The 17884-nt window shown below is 43.2% G+C and overlaps 1 pseudogene; it reads right to left on the bottom strand.

Moving 5' to 3' along the window:
- Window positions 1-488: 488 nt before the first annotated feature.
- On the bottom strand, window positions 489-16848 carry LOC141220985 (elongin-A-like; annotated as a pseudogene).
- Between the last annotated feature and the right edge of the window lie 1036 nt (window positions 16849-17884).

Here is a 17884-nt window from a genome sequence, read left to right as displayed (position 1 = left end):
AATTCCTTTCTTGGTTTATTTCAACTTTGCATAAAAAATATAACATTGTATCTAATTCTGTCATAGGAAATTGCACAAAAATAGTTTATCTGTAATTTGTCTTCAATCAGTAAAAACCTGATGTGTAAATGAGGACTCCGCTAGGTTATGAGAGCATCTTAGTGTGGTACAATGATTATTCACCAACAGTCAGGATCCATATCTGTGACGTAAAAAGACACAGTGATTCTAAGGCCCCAGGGACATAAATCAACAAATTAACAGGAATCCTGCAGAGCCAGAGGATTGAGAGATGAAAGAAACATAGCTAAAACATGAGTATGTTAGGACGTTGGGCAAAAGGAAACGGTAAAGTGAAGGGCAACACTGTTTCAGGAATTAATGGGTCCTTTCTGCCATTTTATCAATGATTTCCAGTGCAATAATCCCCTCATCACAAAAAAAATCCATTCTCGTCCTTATTTTATCACCGAGAAAACCGGTTCATTTTATCGCCGAGAAAACCGGTTCTTGAAAGCTTTTATTGTTTTGGCCATCATGGGAGCGACCTTTTTCATTTGTGGTTTACGTGGATCATGTCCGGGCTGGACGACACTGCTTGGTATGGATCATGTCCGGGCTGGACAACACTGCTTGGTGTGGACACTGTACACCTAGTACTTGGTCTGTCAAATGAGCGGGTTCCTCAGATGGCACACTGCTATAACTGCTAGTGACTGGCATGAAGGGTTTAATTCTTGCTTTTTCACTGACAACTGCTGCTCTTGTTCCAAACTTTTCTTGCCTTCTACGCACATCACGTGGGGGTTTCACTTCCGTATTCACAAATGCCACATTGGCTTGTCCGACTTTAGGCTTGTTTGCATGTGAACAGCGGATATTCTGAGTTTGCATGACCAGCCTGTGCTCTCGAGCTTCGTGGAGACGGAGATAAAGCTCTCTCCAGCTCTCATACTCATCTGGAATCTCATTTCTGAAATTTCTTTGACAGTGATTTCTCCAGAGTTGATCTGAGTCCTCAATCAGTACATGATTACAATCTTCTTTCTGGTACAACTCCTCTGGTGTGCATTTCTGCAAAACTGGCTCAAGCATTGAATAAGGTACACCTCCTACCTCATAGATCGAGTCGATGTTGTTAGCTAGGACTAGGATGCACTGCTTGTAGAGGGACATCATCTTTGGCAAGTAAGCAGATTAAGACCCAGAATACACCTGCATCTTGAGTCCAGTAAATCCATTACCTTCATCCTCCTCTTGAGAGTACAGTGGATCTTTCCTTTTATGAAGCATGGAGGGAACAGTGTCAATAGACTGAAAAGCTCGATAATGTGACTGGATAGTTGGCCATGGTATATCAGGAAGAACAGGGAATTTGTCTACCTTGGACTCTTTATTTCCTTTTTTTCAGGCATTTGCTGTTTTGCTTTTCTCTTTACGATCTACTTTACTCTCACTCTGTTTCTTGTTGCTCTTTTCAGGTGTAGAAGTCTATGTAGATGTTGGCATTACAGTAGGTTTCTTCTTTGCCCAGTCACCACTACTTCTCTAAGAAAGCTGTGCCTGCGCTACACCAACATGTAGCAGACATCACCTGTTCCTTGACTAAATCTATGTCTGCCAGGGTGCATTTCACCACAGACACCTGGACAAGTAAGCATAGCCGGGGGCGTTACATCTCGCTGACTGGGCACTGGGTGACTCTGGTGGCTGTGGGGGCAGGCGGGGAAGGGGCTGCTCCTCAAGGCTTCCATAAGAAATCTTCTGCTTCTGCGTCCTTTACCTCCACTTGGACCTCCCCCTGCGCACCCAAAATCTGCCTTAATGAGACACGCATTCCAACAGTGCAGAGTGAATCAACGCCACCTCCGTACTGCACACCCAGGGCTCACCACAATCAGGCAGTGTTAAAATTAATATGACTTTGAGGACGCAGTCATACAACTGAAGAGTTGTGGGCAGCTCTCCAGGCTGAGTTTGAGCAATGGCTGTCTCCGCTGAACCTGGAGCCAGGGAAGGCCGTGTGTGGTAATGGTGCGAACGTGGTGGCGGCCCTACACTGAAGCAAGCTCACACAAGACTTTCATGGCTCACGTCCTTAACCTGGTGGTAAAGTGATTTCTCCACCACTAACCTGGCCTAGATGAGCTGGTGCAGAAAGCACGGATGTGGTGTGCTCACTTCCGCCGTTCGCATTCTTCATGTCTTTGACTTGCATTGATAGAGATCTTTGTCCATGCCAGTTAACAGTTTGATATGCAATGTGCCGACACGGTGGAATTCAACTCTGCACATGCTGCAGCGACTGTGGCAGCAGCAACGAGCCCTGACGCAGCATGTCACGTCGTGCAGCCTGGGCCAACACAGTACGAATATGGGGCATATGACGTTTACGGAGTGGGCACAGAATAAGGACCTCTGCACAGTTTTGAAATGGCTACTAAAGATGGTAAGCGCTCACGATGCCATCATCAGCATCACAATTCCGGTCATTTACATGCTGGAGCAGGCTTTGAATAGCCTGCAGCCGGAGGTGATGGTCCCAGAAGAAGAGGAGGATGCGGAAGGGATAAGAAAGTCTCAAAGAGTTCCAGTCTGTCGTTACACAGGCGGATGCCAAGGGAGGGTGGATTACTGCGATCGAGGGGGGCTGCTGATAGAAAACAAACTGTTAGTAAAGGTCAAAGAGCCGAGGAACAAGTGAAGGTGAAAGAGCCGAGGAACAAGTAGAGGAGGAAGAGGTAATGGGCAAGTAACAGTCAGAAGATGAAGAGGATAATCAGGATCTACAACATGATCCCTGTATAGTTATGATTAGAAATAGTGCTGACTACTGGGTTGCTACTCTATTAGATCCACCTTATAAGAGTACATTTTGCCAGATGCTTCCCACTCTGAAAAGGGAACAACCACGAATGCTGGAGTATCGAAACATCCTTTTACACAACCTTAAAGAGAGGTTTTTCCCAAGACAGCAGTGAGGCACACAGTGTGCATCGCAGCTGTAGACTTTCAACCTCCGGTACGTCAATTCATCAACTCCAAAACTTAGGAGCAGCAGCAGTGTAAGTGGCAGAAGCAATTTCATTGAGTCCTTTCAAATATTTTTTTACACCAGCACAATAGAGTACAAGTCTGACACGTGGTGAACGACTGGAGAGGATGGTGCAGGAGTATCCAGAGCTCAATATCAATACCATCAGGGAGGGCTTGGACCTTTTTACATTTTGGTCTTCAAAAATGGATGAATGGCCTGAACTCGCCTGTCACGCCTTGGAGGTTTTATCATGACCGGCACTCAGCATTCTCTCAGAACGTGTCTTCAGCACTGCTGGTGGTGTCCTGACGGATAAGAGCAGCCGGCTGTCCCATCAAAGTGTTGAACGCCTAACTTTCATCAAGATGAACCAGTCATGGTTCTCCAAGGACTTTCGCACCCCAATAGCAGACTGTACAGACTAGGCAATGTTATAGTTTTTAGTGTGCTGCAATGATCTTGCGTAATTGCAGTCTGTGATATCTTTAGCGTGGCTTCTATACCTGCTGTTGCTGCAGGTGTTAACACAATTTTTTGGAAATGTGAACACTTTCCAAAAGAGGTGTCGGTCCTAACTATAATATTTCTGCTCGGGTGAAATTGATGCCACTTTGGTGGTGTCAGCCTTTAATTATTGGAAATGGGGAGACTCCAGGTGGGGTCTCCTTCATGTTTGTTGCCTGTAGCAGTAGGCCTCAAAGAACAAAAGGCCTCCAAGACCAGTAGGCCTCCCAGACCGGCAGGCCTCCACTTACTTTCAATCAACTACTCGTGTTACTATTCATAAACTTTTGTACCAATACTGATATATGAAGCTGATTTTTCTGCCATCTGAGTGTGGCTGAGCATAAAAGAAAGTAGAGCGGTTGAATGTGGTATCAGGACTCCCAGCACAGCAGACCTACACCGATCCCTCACCCACCTTGTCTAAATTTGAAGTTCAATTCAAAGCTGTAAATGCTGACCCAGACCCTGAAACCTCATGCATGGCCCACGGTTGTTTGCTGCTGTGCCATTATAAAATTTGAACTGTGGGTCAATTGAGGCCACTTTCCTGGTTTCTATCCCTAATTTGATGCGTTTTGAAGGTGTTCTGTATGCGTTTGGTTTTGCCCCTTATGGCGTTCGGCTATGTTCGGCGAATAATCGATGAATAAAGCGGCAAATATTGCAAATTTGACAGTTGGAATATTGAAATATTCGCTCATCCCTACTCAACTTTACATACAGGTGCTTCTCACAAAATTAGAATATCAAAAATTTTATTTATTTCAGCTCTTCAATAGAAAAAGTGAAACTCACTTTATATATTCATTACAAACTCTCTATTTCAAGTGTTTATTTATCTCACTTACATAGCGCCATTAAATCTACAGCGCTTTACAGAAATCATGGGCACTGTACTCATTGGGGCTCACAATCTAAATTCCCTATCAGTATGTCTTTGGAGTGTGGGAGGAAACCGGAGAACCAGGAGGAAACCCAAGCAAACACGGGGAGTACATACAAACTCCTTGCAGATGTTGTCCTTAGTGGGATTTGAACCCAGGACCCCAGAGCTGCAAGGCAGTGTGTATGTGTATATATAGAGCTGCAAGGCAGTGTGTATGTGTATATATATATATATATATACAGTACAGACCAAAAGTTTGGACACACCTTCTCATTTAAAGATTTTTCTGTATTTTCATGGCTATGAAAATTGTACATTCACACTGAAGACATCAAAACTATGAATTAACACATGTGGAATTATATACTTAACAAAAAAGTGTGAAACAACTGAAAATATGTCTTATATTCTAGGTTCTTCAAAGTAGCCACCTTTTGCTTTGATGACTGCTTTGCACACTCTTGGCATTCTCTTGATGAGCTTCAAGAGGTAGTCACCAGAAATGGTTTTCTCTTCACAGGTGTGCCCTGTCAGGTTTAATAAGTGGGATTTCCCGCTTTATAAATGGGGTTGGGACCATCAGTTGTGTTGTGCAGAAGTCCGGTGGATACACAGCTGATAGTCCTACTGAATAGACTATTAGAATTTGTATTATGGCAAGAAAAAAGCAGCTAAGTAAAGAAAAACGAGTGGCCATCATTACTTTAAGAAATGAAGGTCAGTCAGTCCGAAAAATTGGGCAAACTTTGAAAGTGTCCCCAAGTGCAGTTGCAAAAACCATCAAGCGCTACAAAGAAACTGGCTCACATGAGGACCGCCCCAGGAAAGGAAGACCAAGAGTCACCTCTGCTTCTGAGAATAAGTTTATCCGAGTCACCAGCCTCAGAAATCGCAGGTTAACAGCAGCTCAGATTAGAGACCAGGTCAATGCCACACAGAGTTCTAGCAGCAGACACATCTCTACAACAACTGTTAAGAGGAGACTTTGTGCAGCAGGCCTTCATGGTAGAATAGCTGCTAGGAAACCACTGCTAAGGACAGGCAACAAGCAGAAGAGACTTGTTTGGGCTAAAGAACACAAGGAATGGACATTAGACCAGTGGAAATCTGTGCTTTGGTCTGATGAGTCCAAATTTGAGATCTTTGGTTCCAACCACCGTGTCTTTGTGCGACGCAGAAAAGGTGAACGGATGAACTCTACATGCCTGGTTCCCACCGTGAAGCATGGAGGAGGAGGTGTGATGGTGTGGGGGTGCTTTGCTGGTGACACTGTTGGGGATTTATTCAAAATTGAAGGCATACTGAACCAGTATGTCTACCACAGCATCTTACAGCGGCATGCTATTCCATCTGGTTTGCGTTTAGTTGGACCATCATTTATTTTTCAACAGGACAATGACCCCAAACACACCTCCAGGCTGTGTAAGGGCTATTTGACCAAGAAGGAGAATGATGGGATGCTACGCCAGATGACCTGGCCTCCACAGTCACCAGACCTGAACCCAATCGAGATGGTTTGGGGTGAGCTGGACCGCAGAGTGAAGGCAAAAGGGCCAACAAGTGCTAAGCATCTCTGTGAACTCCTTCAAGATTGTTGGAAGACCATTTCCGGTGACTACCTCTTGAAGCTCATCAAGAGAATGCCAAGAGTGTGCAAAGCAGTCATCAAAGCAAAAGGTGGCTACTTTGAAGAACCTAGAATATAAGACATATTATCAGTTGTTTCACCCTTTTTTGTTAAGTATATAATTCCACATGTGTTAATTCATAGTTTTGATGCCTTCAGTGTGAATGTACAATTTTCAGTCATGAAAATACAGAAAAATCTTTAAATGAGAAGGCGTGTCCAAACTTTTGGTCTGTACTGTATATATACAGTATATATATATACAGTACAGACCAAAAGTTTGGACACGCCTTCTCATTTAAAGATTTTTCTGTATTTTCATGTCTATGAATATTGTACATTCACACTGAAGGCATCAAAACTATGAATTACCACATGTGGAATTATATACTTAACAAAAAAGTGTGAAACAACTGAAAATATGTCTTATATTCTAGGTTCTTCAAAGTAGCCACCTTTTGCTATGATGACTGCTTTGCACACTCTTGGCATTCTCTTGATGAGCTTCAAGAGGTAGTCACCGGAAATGGTTTTAACTTCACAGGTGTGCCCTGTCAGGTTTAATGTGGGATTTCTTGCCTTATAAATGGGATTGGGACCATCAGTTGTGTTGTGCAGAAGTCAGGTGGATACACAGCTGATAGTCCTACTGAATAGACTGTTAGAATTTGTATTATGGCAAGAAAAAAGCAGCTAAGTAAAGAAAAACGAGTGGCCATCATTACTTTAAGAAATTAAGGTCAGTCAGTGCGAAAAATTGGGAAAACTTTGAAAGTGTCCCCAAGTGCAGTTGCAAAAACCATCAAGCGCTACAAAGAAACTGGCTCACATGAGGACCGCCAAAAGAAAGGAAGACCAAGAGTCACCTCTGATTCTGAGGAGGAGAACTGTGTGGGTACTGTGACTGTATTTTACCACCTTAAAATGCCGTTATATGCTACTTGCATTGTACCTGTAATCCTACTTGTGTTCAAGGCCGCGCAGGCAAAGTAAACTGGACTGTGTTGTTTTTAAAGAACTGTCTAGTCTCTTATTGAAGGCTCAGAATTACTGTTCCTAGAGGAACAGAGTATGACAGTGAGTAGAGACCAATTTCCTGTAGAGGGACAGGGTGAAGAAGAAAACATAGCATCTTTTGCCACTGACTACCACCGTGCCCCCGTTACAATGACCTGAATACGCTTCGAAGCCATTTTTACGTTTTTGCATTTTAACGATAATGCACAGTGTCCACCCAGAAATGACCCCAACTTTGAGCAACTTTTCATAGTTAGACCGATCATTGATCACTTCAGCATCAACAACACATTTCCTGAGGTTTACTTTCCCCAAAGGGTCATCTGAGTAGATCAGACCCTAACCCATTTAATGGGGAAGCTTAGGCTGAGTGCACACGGTGCATTTTTTCCTAGCGGAATTGGGCCAAAAATGCTAGGGAATTCTTCTGCCAGCTAAGTAAATGAAAATCCTGAAATGCTTTGCACATGATCGGGAATGTTTTTATCAGGATTTGCTGAGCATTTAGATCTGCAGAATGTCAATGTTCTGTGCGCTTTTTCCGCATTTTCCACCCACTGACTTCAATTGAGTCAGTCAAATCCACAGCAAAAATGATTACGGATTTGCTGCGTTTTTGGCCCCAAGAACGCAGCAATTGGTCAAATGCAGTGATGTCAGCAGGAGGAAAAGGAAACTCCACTATTATGTGTAGAGTGGATGGAGAAAAGTGAACATCGTGGCAGCATGGCGACTGCTGTGGAATGGTATCGTCGCATGGGGATCAATGTTCGCAGATTAATTGAGCTGGTAAGTGTGAGAGTGTATAAAAACACCCATGCGACAAATGGCCATAGTTGCAGTCAAGACGTCGGCTGATGAGATTGGGAGAAGTAACAGAATTTGCGCTTTAAACATGAAGTTCCATTTCTGGGGCAGCTGAGGGCTGGTATTGTTAGCCTGGGAAACTAAGCATGGCCCTTCCAAAGCTAAAAAGAGGTGTGTGTGTGTGTGTGTGTGTGTGTGTGTGTGTGTGTTTACACACACGCCTATATTTGTGTGTGTGTGTTTACACACACGCCTGTATTTCTGTGTGTATATTATATATATCTTAACTGCAGCGTGAACAATGTGACTACAGGTCCTAGATGCGGCCACAATCCGACATGTTAAGAAGGAGACGCAGTCCTGGGGAAGAAGTGCTCAGCAACAACGCTTCCGGTCGCAGCACTCCACTGTTTAACATCACCCCAGACGGGGACACAGGCAGATTCGGAAGGACGCACCAGTAACGTTTCCACCTTGCCATAGAACCCTGTCATAGTTACTTCTGTAGAATGGAGCCTGGAGGACTGCTAACAAAATTCCTTGAACAGTGTGTTTTACTCATCTCAATACTTGAACCAAAGATGCTGTACATACCTAGTACAAACTGAACTCCGTTAGTCTCCCTGCGGTGGATCAGGGGATACTCTATCGATCTATTGATCCCTGAATCCAACATTACTCCCGTTATTTCACATTGTGGGGACAGGTCACTTTGCACTGTTGGGCTGCAATATATGTCCTATATACTGTATGTGTTAGCACAGTAGTATACACTGATATCTTCCATTAGAAGTTTTTTATAAAATTTTGGATATTTTCACAAATGAAAGCAAATATTCAACTAAATGTACTACTGCTATAAAATACATGTCAACAAAAAATAGAAAAAACAATCTCAGAATCACTGGGATATGTTGTAGTCTCTTAAGAGTTATTACTACATAAAGTGACGCTGATCAGAATTGAAAAATTCAGTCAAGGGTTAAAACAATGAACACATTTTCACACAATCACTACAAGGCACCAATAGCTGTAAAATATGTCAGATGCAACTAGAATCTAACACTTCAGTTCTCATTTTAAGATACTATAGGTTGAACAAAAAATCATTTAAATTTACGATTGAGGAAAGAAAAAAAAAGAAATCTCCATGTCTGTTCACTGTGGAAGTTACAAGTCTATGACCCAGCGACAACTCAGTTATGAGAAGAAAATGGTAAGGGTCTTCCCAAAAAGAAGTAAAACTCCAACAATGATTAACATTAATTATACACAGCAGTTCTAGCTATAAATAATGAAAGGAACCATCAGAGGACCTGAAAACCACAGAAGTCGCTTCATTTACTACAGAAAGGTAAGAAATAAGTCATCAAACTTTCTGATAAGGGAGCAATGTGGTATTAATCGAAATTGGCCTTTGAAACCGCACAATTTATTCACTTATTGAAAAGCTTTAGGAAAATCTTTAGACAAAAGTTATACATATATATAATAAAAAAAAACAAGATTTAGATTAATCAGGTTCTCCAACTAATGTTTTGGATATGGAAGTATTGTACTTTGGAGTGTTCGGTGTCTGCACCAAAGGCATTTTTCTCAGGCCGATGTGCCTCATGATATTTATTGTAGTTGGAGATAAAATCTTCCAGATGTGGATAGAAAATTGTTAAATTGATTTAACCACAGACGGCCAAGCATCTGACTCCAGAGCGCTGCTTTGAATTTTGACCGCACAATTGAGTTTATCCAGTAGCCCCCGATCAGCTAAAACCTGAAGCAGGTGATGGTGCGATGATTAAAGCTTCCTTCACCCTCCATAATCTCATTTTAAAACAAAGAATCAATTGTTCCTTGGACCCTGATTTGCAGAGTATGGATGAATTATAGATCAACCAAGGCTGCTGCCAGATGAGGAACAATTTTGCAAAAAAAAAAGTGAAATGTTTAAATTTTTGTGAAATAAAACTTGTGTGGTAAGCTTCACTACTGCCTGATTTGGGGCTGCAAATAAATCTCAAACTCCATAGAAGATATTGTATCAGGATTAAAAAAACAAAAAAAAAAAACGAAGATAAAGGATCTGTTTTTTTCCCGATGTCTGTTCTGTAGGTAACCGAGTCAGTAAGGGTCATAACCGCAAAGTACATTCATCAGCTAGCTTATGCTGTTATATCTGGAGAGATGAGAAATAATGACCTAGTTACTGCAACCATAGCATCAAATCTAAGAGGTGCAACTTCTGAGGTGTTTTGTCCAGTAATTATAGCAGTAAAGGACCAATATTTGTGGACGGCACTATTGATGTGTGATGCTGCTCTGCTTTCAGATGTCCTAGGTGATGAACTGAAACAAGGCTTCCTGATCTCTTTCCTCTTTGGGTCGATATCTGGGCTTGCAGGGGTGATAACCAGCTTTTCCAAGCAGCACGGGATTTTCATTACGCAGGTGCCCCTCACTATGGAGCATTGAGTCCTTTTCGGGAAGACTAATTATGCAAAGGATGTAATAGCTTGCATCAGCTATGACACCACAAGGCAGAGCGATGAGTTCATCATCCAAGAACAAGCTATTTAGTCTAGTGAACTCCTTCCCCGAGACTGCTTACGCAACAAGTATCGACTCATATTGATTGCGTCTAAAGCAGTTACATCACAATCTAAGTGTGTAGACGGTGCTCACAAGAGGATGACATCTTTGTTCACTTCTTTGCCTATTTTGCAAAACTGGTTCCTTACAGATAAAGCTGCAGAGATAATTGCAAAAAATACAAGGTCTTATATCGGTTTGAAGTGCGATTGCCGACCTTGCGGTTGCAAACGAAGACATTCGATGCAGCTCTATAGGGGTCACATCTTCTGTAGCTCATGATGGCACTTACTTGAAGATGGCTGAGCTAACAGGATTCCAAATGGTTTGTCAATGAACAATTGTCGAAAGCAAGTAGTTCACTTCACTCGGTTAATGAAAGCTTACAGTCTATTGGGTGAGGAGGCCCCTTACATCAAATTCCTTGGGAACTCATCTGCAAGCAAGTTTAACCCCCAGTTTTGAATTCTTACATGCTTATGCGTGAGTTATGCATTTGTGGTAACGCCCTCAATGTCAGGATATGTTGAAGATGTGCATTCTAGTGACCACATCTACAAGTTGGGCTCTGAAATGGCCACACAGACGATAGGCGCTAGAAACCCAGCATTTGGAGCTGAATTGGGCATATCACAAGCTCACATAACTGCCTTTGGTGAGGTCCATAAACAGGTCTCGATGCAACTCACCCCCAGGGGACCCAAGTCCCATACCATGGCATTTTCGCCTGAGGTCAGTCGAGCATCAACCTACCACCTTTTATTTTTGTCTTTTGGTTTGATGGACCCAACACGGGAGGATTAATCTCATGTTGATCCATGATTGCACTGACTTGTTTACATAATCATGCACATTTGATAATAGTAATCTCACGGATGAGATTTTTGAGTGTCTTTATATTTACTTGAAGTTAAATGTTCGACCAAAGTTGAGGTATATCTGTTTTATGCCTTATGAGGCAGCCAAGTCGTTTGTTTGCCTTACATGTTTTATAACAGTTTAAAAAATATATAACATTTTTTAAAAGAACAATGACTTCTCTCCTGTGTGAATTCTCTGACCTTTTACCAACTGTAACCCCAGATATCATTAAGAATAAGGTGGAGCCTCAGACACTAATTAGTGAAGAGTCGCTCTATGCACTTAAAATCAAGAAATTGGATCAAACCTGAGATTTCCAGGTAGCTATAAGTATGAAGATGTAAACTACAACTGTTGATAAAGTGAACTGTACAAATTAATAGCACAAATTCAAAGACTAAAAATCCAGTAGATTTGTCTGTGCAGCATTGTTATGACAGAGGCTGGAGCTGCTGCCACCAAATGTGATTACATTTATTAGTGATGAGTGCGGGTGCTCACTACTGCTTGGTACTCGCACTAGCATCTTACTGGTTGACATGTTCGGTGCGTATTTCCGGGATGTTCAGGCGGGAGCTCGGGTCCCCGCCCTGCATGTTTGGCACTCTTCAGAGAGGCAATGAACATGCATGGATTACTTGCCACACACTGTAATGCCGCAGCCATGGTGGTTGTGGCATCGTCATCAGGTCTATATCAGACCTGGTGACGGTAGACTCGTCACAGTCTAACCTTCAGAAAGGCAGAGTTGGGAGAGATGCTGCTGTGTGAGGGACAGAATTGGCGGTGTAATAGTTAGATATAGGTATTCTACATTAAGAAACATCCATCTGAACTAACAGTCCTGCTGAGAACTAATCCAGCGGCATACATTCCGTGGTGACAGCAGGAATTAGGCAGGGTTTATGGCAGTGTATACAGTACAAGAGGGTCCATTGCACGTTCTGTCTGCTCTTGCTGTTACAGATATCCGTAGACAAAGCCCCAGATAATTTTTTTATTATCTTAATCCTGATTATTTTTTCAAAAAAAGTAAGAGAGTTCAACATTTTACTGTTCTGTTTGCTTTTTAGCAGTCAGAAGCTGGAAGCACTGCAGCACTGCCTCGGTCAAGCGGCAACATATGCTTAGGTGACAAACTGCACACTGCTGAAGAGTTGTGGACAGCTCTGAAAGAGCAGGCTGATCTGTGGCTGACACCGCTGAACCTACAGCCAGGCATGGTCGTGTGTGACAATGGCCGGAACCTGGTGGCGGCTCTGAAGCGAGGCGAGATCACACATGTACCATGCCTGGCCCATGTGCTCAACCTAGTGGTTCAGCAGTTTCTCAAAACCTACCCGGATCTGCCTGAGCTGCTTGTCAAAGCAAGTCGCGCTTGTGCCCATTTTCGAAAGTCACCTACAGCTTCCTCCGCCCTCGCCATGCTTCAGCAGGATTTGTAGCTTCCAGCTCACGGACTGGTGTGCGATGTCCCCATGCTTTGGAACTCAAGGTTGCATATGTTGGAAAGGATATGTGAGCAGCACAGGGCAGTTGTTGATTAACAGCTTCAAAACATCTGTTGGTATTCAGGTCAGCCTCCACACATAAGATCTCAGGAGTGGGCATGGATGTCAGACATTTGTGCCGTCCTCCAAAACTTTGAGGACTCCACCAAGATGGTGAGCAGCTCTGACGCCATAATTAACGTCACCATCCCGCATCACTGTTTTCTGAAATGATCGCTGCTCACAATTAAAGAGGAGGCATTGCAGGAGGAGGCATTGCAAGAGGAGAAATTAATGTCACCATCCCGCATCACTGTTTTCTGAAATGATCGCTGCTCACAATTAAAGAGGAGGCACTGCAGGAGGAGGCATTGCAAGAGGAGGCATTGCAAGAGGAGGCATTGCAGGAGGAGGCATTGCAAGAGGAGGCATTGCAGGAGGAGGCATTGCAAGAGGAGGCATTGCAAGAGGAGGCATTGCAAGAGGAGGCATTGCAAGAGGAGGCATTGCAAGAGGAGGCATTGCAAGAGGAGGCATTGCAAGAGGAGGCATTGCAAGAGGAGGCATTGCAGGAGGCACTGCAGGAGGAGGCACTGCAGGAGGAGGCACTGCAGGAGGAGGCACTGCAGGAGGAGGCACTGCAGGAGGAGGCACTGCAGGAGGAGGCACTGCAGGAGGAGGCACTGCAGGAGGAGGCATTGCAGGAGGAGGCATTGCAAGAGGAGTAATTAATGTCACCATCCCGCATCACTGTTTTCTGAAATGATCGCTGCTCACAATTAAAGAGGAGGCATTGCAGGAGGAGGCATTGCAGGCGGAGCTCAATGAGATGGAGCAAGGAACCATATAGGGTCATTACACACAGCCCAGCCTCATCTTATCCCAACGTGGATTGGGTGACACTAAGGAAGAGGAGGAAGAAGAACTAGAGCTAGTTTCCTGCGCTATAGACGGTACTACCTGCACAACTGTCATACTGTCTGTTCAGCTGGATGGCCTAAGGAGAGGGAGGAGGAGGAGAGCATGGTCAGTCATCCTCTTGGTGAGGACAAGGAAGTCTTGCCTGTTAGCAGTCTGGCACACGTGGCTGACTTTGCTGTGCTGCCTTTCCCGTGACCCTCACGTTGTCCAAATTTTGGGTGACAGTCATTACTGGTTGGTGACACTTCTAGACCCACACTACAAGGAGAACTTTCTGTCTCTCATGCCCGCTGCGGACAGGTTTAGTAAAATATTGCAGTACCAGAAGGCTTTTGTTGCGGAATTATTAAAAAAATCCCATTTAAAAACGCTAGCGGCAGAGGCCACAGTTCGTTGGACAACCAAGGAGTAAAAGTAAGAGACGAACACCAAGGAGTAAAAGCGAGAGAGACAAATATGATCCAGCAAAGGCAGGGGAACTCTCTCAAAGGTCACAAGGAGGGATAATTTTACGAAGATGCTGAAGGAGTACCTTGCCGACCGTACCAACGTAATCCGTGATTCCTTTGTGCCTTATAATTAATGAGTATTCAAGCTGGACGCGTGACATGAACTGGCTCTCTAAACCTTGGAGGCCCTGTCGCTAGTGTTTTGTCAGAGTGGGTTTTTATTGCCGCTGGGGGAATTATAACTGATAGGCGCATCGGCCCGTCAACTGAAAAGGGCTAGATTGGGCCAGACCTCTTAACACCACCGAATGGTAGCAGCGTAAAAGTCAAATCCAGTTGGGGTGTCTATTCCAATGCACCTCTTCACACACAGACATGGGTATACGCTTCCTGATTTTGTCTATTTTCTGTTGTCTACCTCCTTCTCATGCTCCACCACCATATCACCAGGGTGACGGTGATGCAACACCCACATAATTTTTTTTAAGGGTGTTTATGGTGCTCGTAGGAGATGTTTGTTATACAGTATATTCATGTATAGACCCAGGGGTAAATGCTTTTAAGCCCATGCACTCAGTGCACCGGCATTACAAGTACAGGAGACCCGCTTTCTTCATGAGGCCCTCCTCTATGTCTCCTTAAATGGGCATTGGAGTGCGTTTCATTTTTTGGCAGCCCTTGCATTCACTGCATGGGCATTACCACTATAAGAGAGCCACTCCATTATAATGGGAACATTCTTTTTTATGAGACCCTCTTTTATGACCCTTCAAAGGGGTATTGGGATGCGTCCAAATTTTTGGCAGCCCTTGCATTCACTGCATAGGCAATAACAGTATGGGAGACCCATTTCCTAATAATGGGAGCAATTTTTTCATGAGTCCCTCCTCTACATCTCTTCCAAGAGGCATTGGAGTACCTCTAAATTTTTGGCAGCAGTTGCAGTCACTGCATAGGCAATAACAGTATAGGAGATTCGCCCCATTATAATAGGAACATTTTGTTAATGAGACCTACCTCTATGTGTCTTTAAATTGGTATTGGGTTATTTCCAAAATGTAGGCAGCAACAGTAGAAACAGCATACGCAATAACTGTATAGCAGAACCACTCCTTTTTAATGTGAACATGCTGTTACGAATGCCCTCCTCTAGGTGTCTTTATATTGGTTTTGGGTTTTTTCCTACATTTAGGCAGCCGTTGCAGTCACTGCATACGTAAAAAGACATTTTTTGCTCAGTCTCTCTTGCAACATACTGTAACCTTCAGTGCAGACTCGTACACAGATCTGATATAATTTTCTTAAAAGATTAGGACTTGGAGGACACTGGAACATATGTCCTTGCCCGCTTGCCGTCCTCCTCTGCTAACTGACTAGATTTATGTACTGCAGCGTTACCCAAGCCAACAATACCCAACTTTAAGTGATTGGATTGTACACACTCATTAAGAATGACAAAGATGTCAGAATTTGATTTGTCCAATTGCGTTTCATACCTTAATCGACTGAAGTGAAAGGGAGAATATCTTCGAGTTCTAACTTTTCTTATAGTCCTTGAATAGGTAACCGGTTCATCCCATATGTGCTTGAGTGTCTGCTGTCAGGTCTCCTAAAGTCTGTCCTGCGGCATGGGCAACATTGAGTGGTAAGCAGAGGATTTCTACACTTCAATGTAGAATGTGAACAGCTAGGAATCCTCCTGGAGTCGGACATAGTCTGAAAACGAGGTCCATATATGTACTTTTCTTTCAACGACTTTCGTAAAATCTCCTCTAAATTACAAGTAAACCTTACATTTTCCATGTCAAGAGTGTTCTGAGTAAGATCATCTGACAATGTTCTGTTACCAGAGAGGACGAGGTCCAAGTCAGACCTAGAAATTTCTGCAGATTGTTCTTGTAGCACATTCAGGGTCTTTAATATTTCTAATTACAGTAACATTACCATGATTTTTCTTGCTGTTGTATTCAAGATCCTTTTGATGCCGTAACATTTTCATCAGCTTCATATAGACCACTATTTGAACCAGAGTGCTTTCTAAAGGACTTTTTTGTCCTATTTGCAGGAGTCAGTTCATGAAGATGTCTCAATTCCTCTGATAATCTGGGAGGCTCAGATTATATGTTCCTGGAAATCTTGGTTCTGTATATAAACGTGTATTCACTATCGTCATGAGACGTTTCAGACCAGCGATCATACTGTTCTTTACTTATACTTCCTGTATTTACTATAAAGCAAATATCAGGAGAAGCATTCTGCTCAATACTGTCATATACATTTTCAAAAGACGGCGAAATTAAGCTGTTATCTTGAGGAGGCTTCAAGGATTTTTGGTTTAACAATGTTTTCATTTATCAATTCTTCTGATGATGAACTATTTATTATAGGTTCCTCTGATATTACATTGCAATTCTCCATTAAAGTTTCTTCTGCTACTACAGCACAATTCTCCATTGCACATTCTTCAGGCTCAACATTGCAATTGTCCACTGCAGGTTCTTCTGCTTCAACAATGCAATTATCCACTGGAGGTTCTTCTGCTTCAACAATGCAATTCCCCACTGCGGGTTCTTTTGCTTCAACCATGCAATTCTCCACTGCAGCTTCTTGGATATTACCAACAAAAGAATGTTTATAGATGAAGACAAGGGTGGAAACATCGTGATCTGGCCGTGTAAAATGTATGAACTAAAGGTGATCTGGTAGTGTAAAATGTATGAACTAGAGGTTAGACTTCAATTAAAACTTCAATTAAAAAATAGACAATTTTATCGTAAATTGACATTTAATCCATTACCATTTTACTGTGGTTTGCGCCTGAAAATTCTTGATGGAGCTTGTGAAAAGAACATAATTTCAAATTACTTGTATGTGAAGCACTAATAGTACCGGAGCCCAAAATTCCAACTCTGTACTTACTCTCCAAGGTACACAAAAAAATGACAAACATCACCTGACAGACTAATTGTTTTTGGGGTTGGGGACTTCCTTGAAAATATATGCAAGTACATTTACGTGATTTTGAAGCCGTTGGTGGAGACTACCATCCCACACTTGTGACACTACTGATTTTCTACCAAAAAAATACATCTGTTGCAATCCTGGTAATGCGCAATGTCATACCAACATTTGACAAAAAAATTTTCAGTTTGATCAGGGGACGGACGAAGTAGGGTCCGAGCGGAATGCAGACTCTCGTCACCAGACGTTAACCTCTCTCGGTCACATAAAAGATTGTTTCCTCCTACATATGCGAAAGCTAAGAGCTTGAACCTCACCATCTCCAATTTGTTGGCCACGGAAATTGCCTGGTGGATACAGACGGTTTCAGAAAGCTGATGGCCGTCGCAGTCTCCCAGTACCAGTTGCCCAGTCACAACTACTTCTCTAAGAAAGCTGTGCCTGCGCTACACCAGCATGTCGTAGAGAACATAATGCATTCTTTGAAAAAACAATCTATCACTGACACCTGGACGAGAAAGCATGACCAGGGGTGTTACATTTCGCTGACTGGGCACTGAGTGACTTGGGTGGCTGCGGTGACAGGCAGGTAGGGGGCTGCTCCACAAGTCTTGGAACACCCAAGGTTTGCGGGACAAACCTCTAAATCGAACACTTACTCCACTGCTTCTGCCTCCTTCACTTCTTGTAGGGCTTCCTCCTGCATCCTTAACCTCTGCCTTAATGAGACACGCC

This window comes from Phyllobates terribilis, unplaced genomic scaffold (assembly GCF_046119375.1).
Source record: "Phyllobates terribilis strain yellow unplaced genomic scaffold, ASM4611937v1 Scaffold_305__1_contigs__length_2280687, whole genome shotgun sequence".
Taxonomy (NCBI): domain Eukaryota; kingdom Metazoa; phylum Chordata; class Amphibia; order Anura; family Dendrobatidae; genus Phyllobates; species Phyllobates terribilis.
The sequence above is the reverse complement of the archived record's forward strand: the minus strand, read 5'-3'. Positions and strand labels throughout refer to the sequence as shown.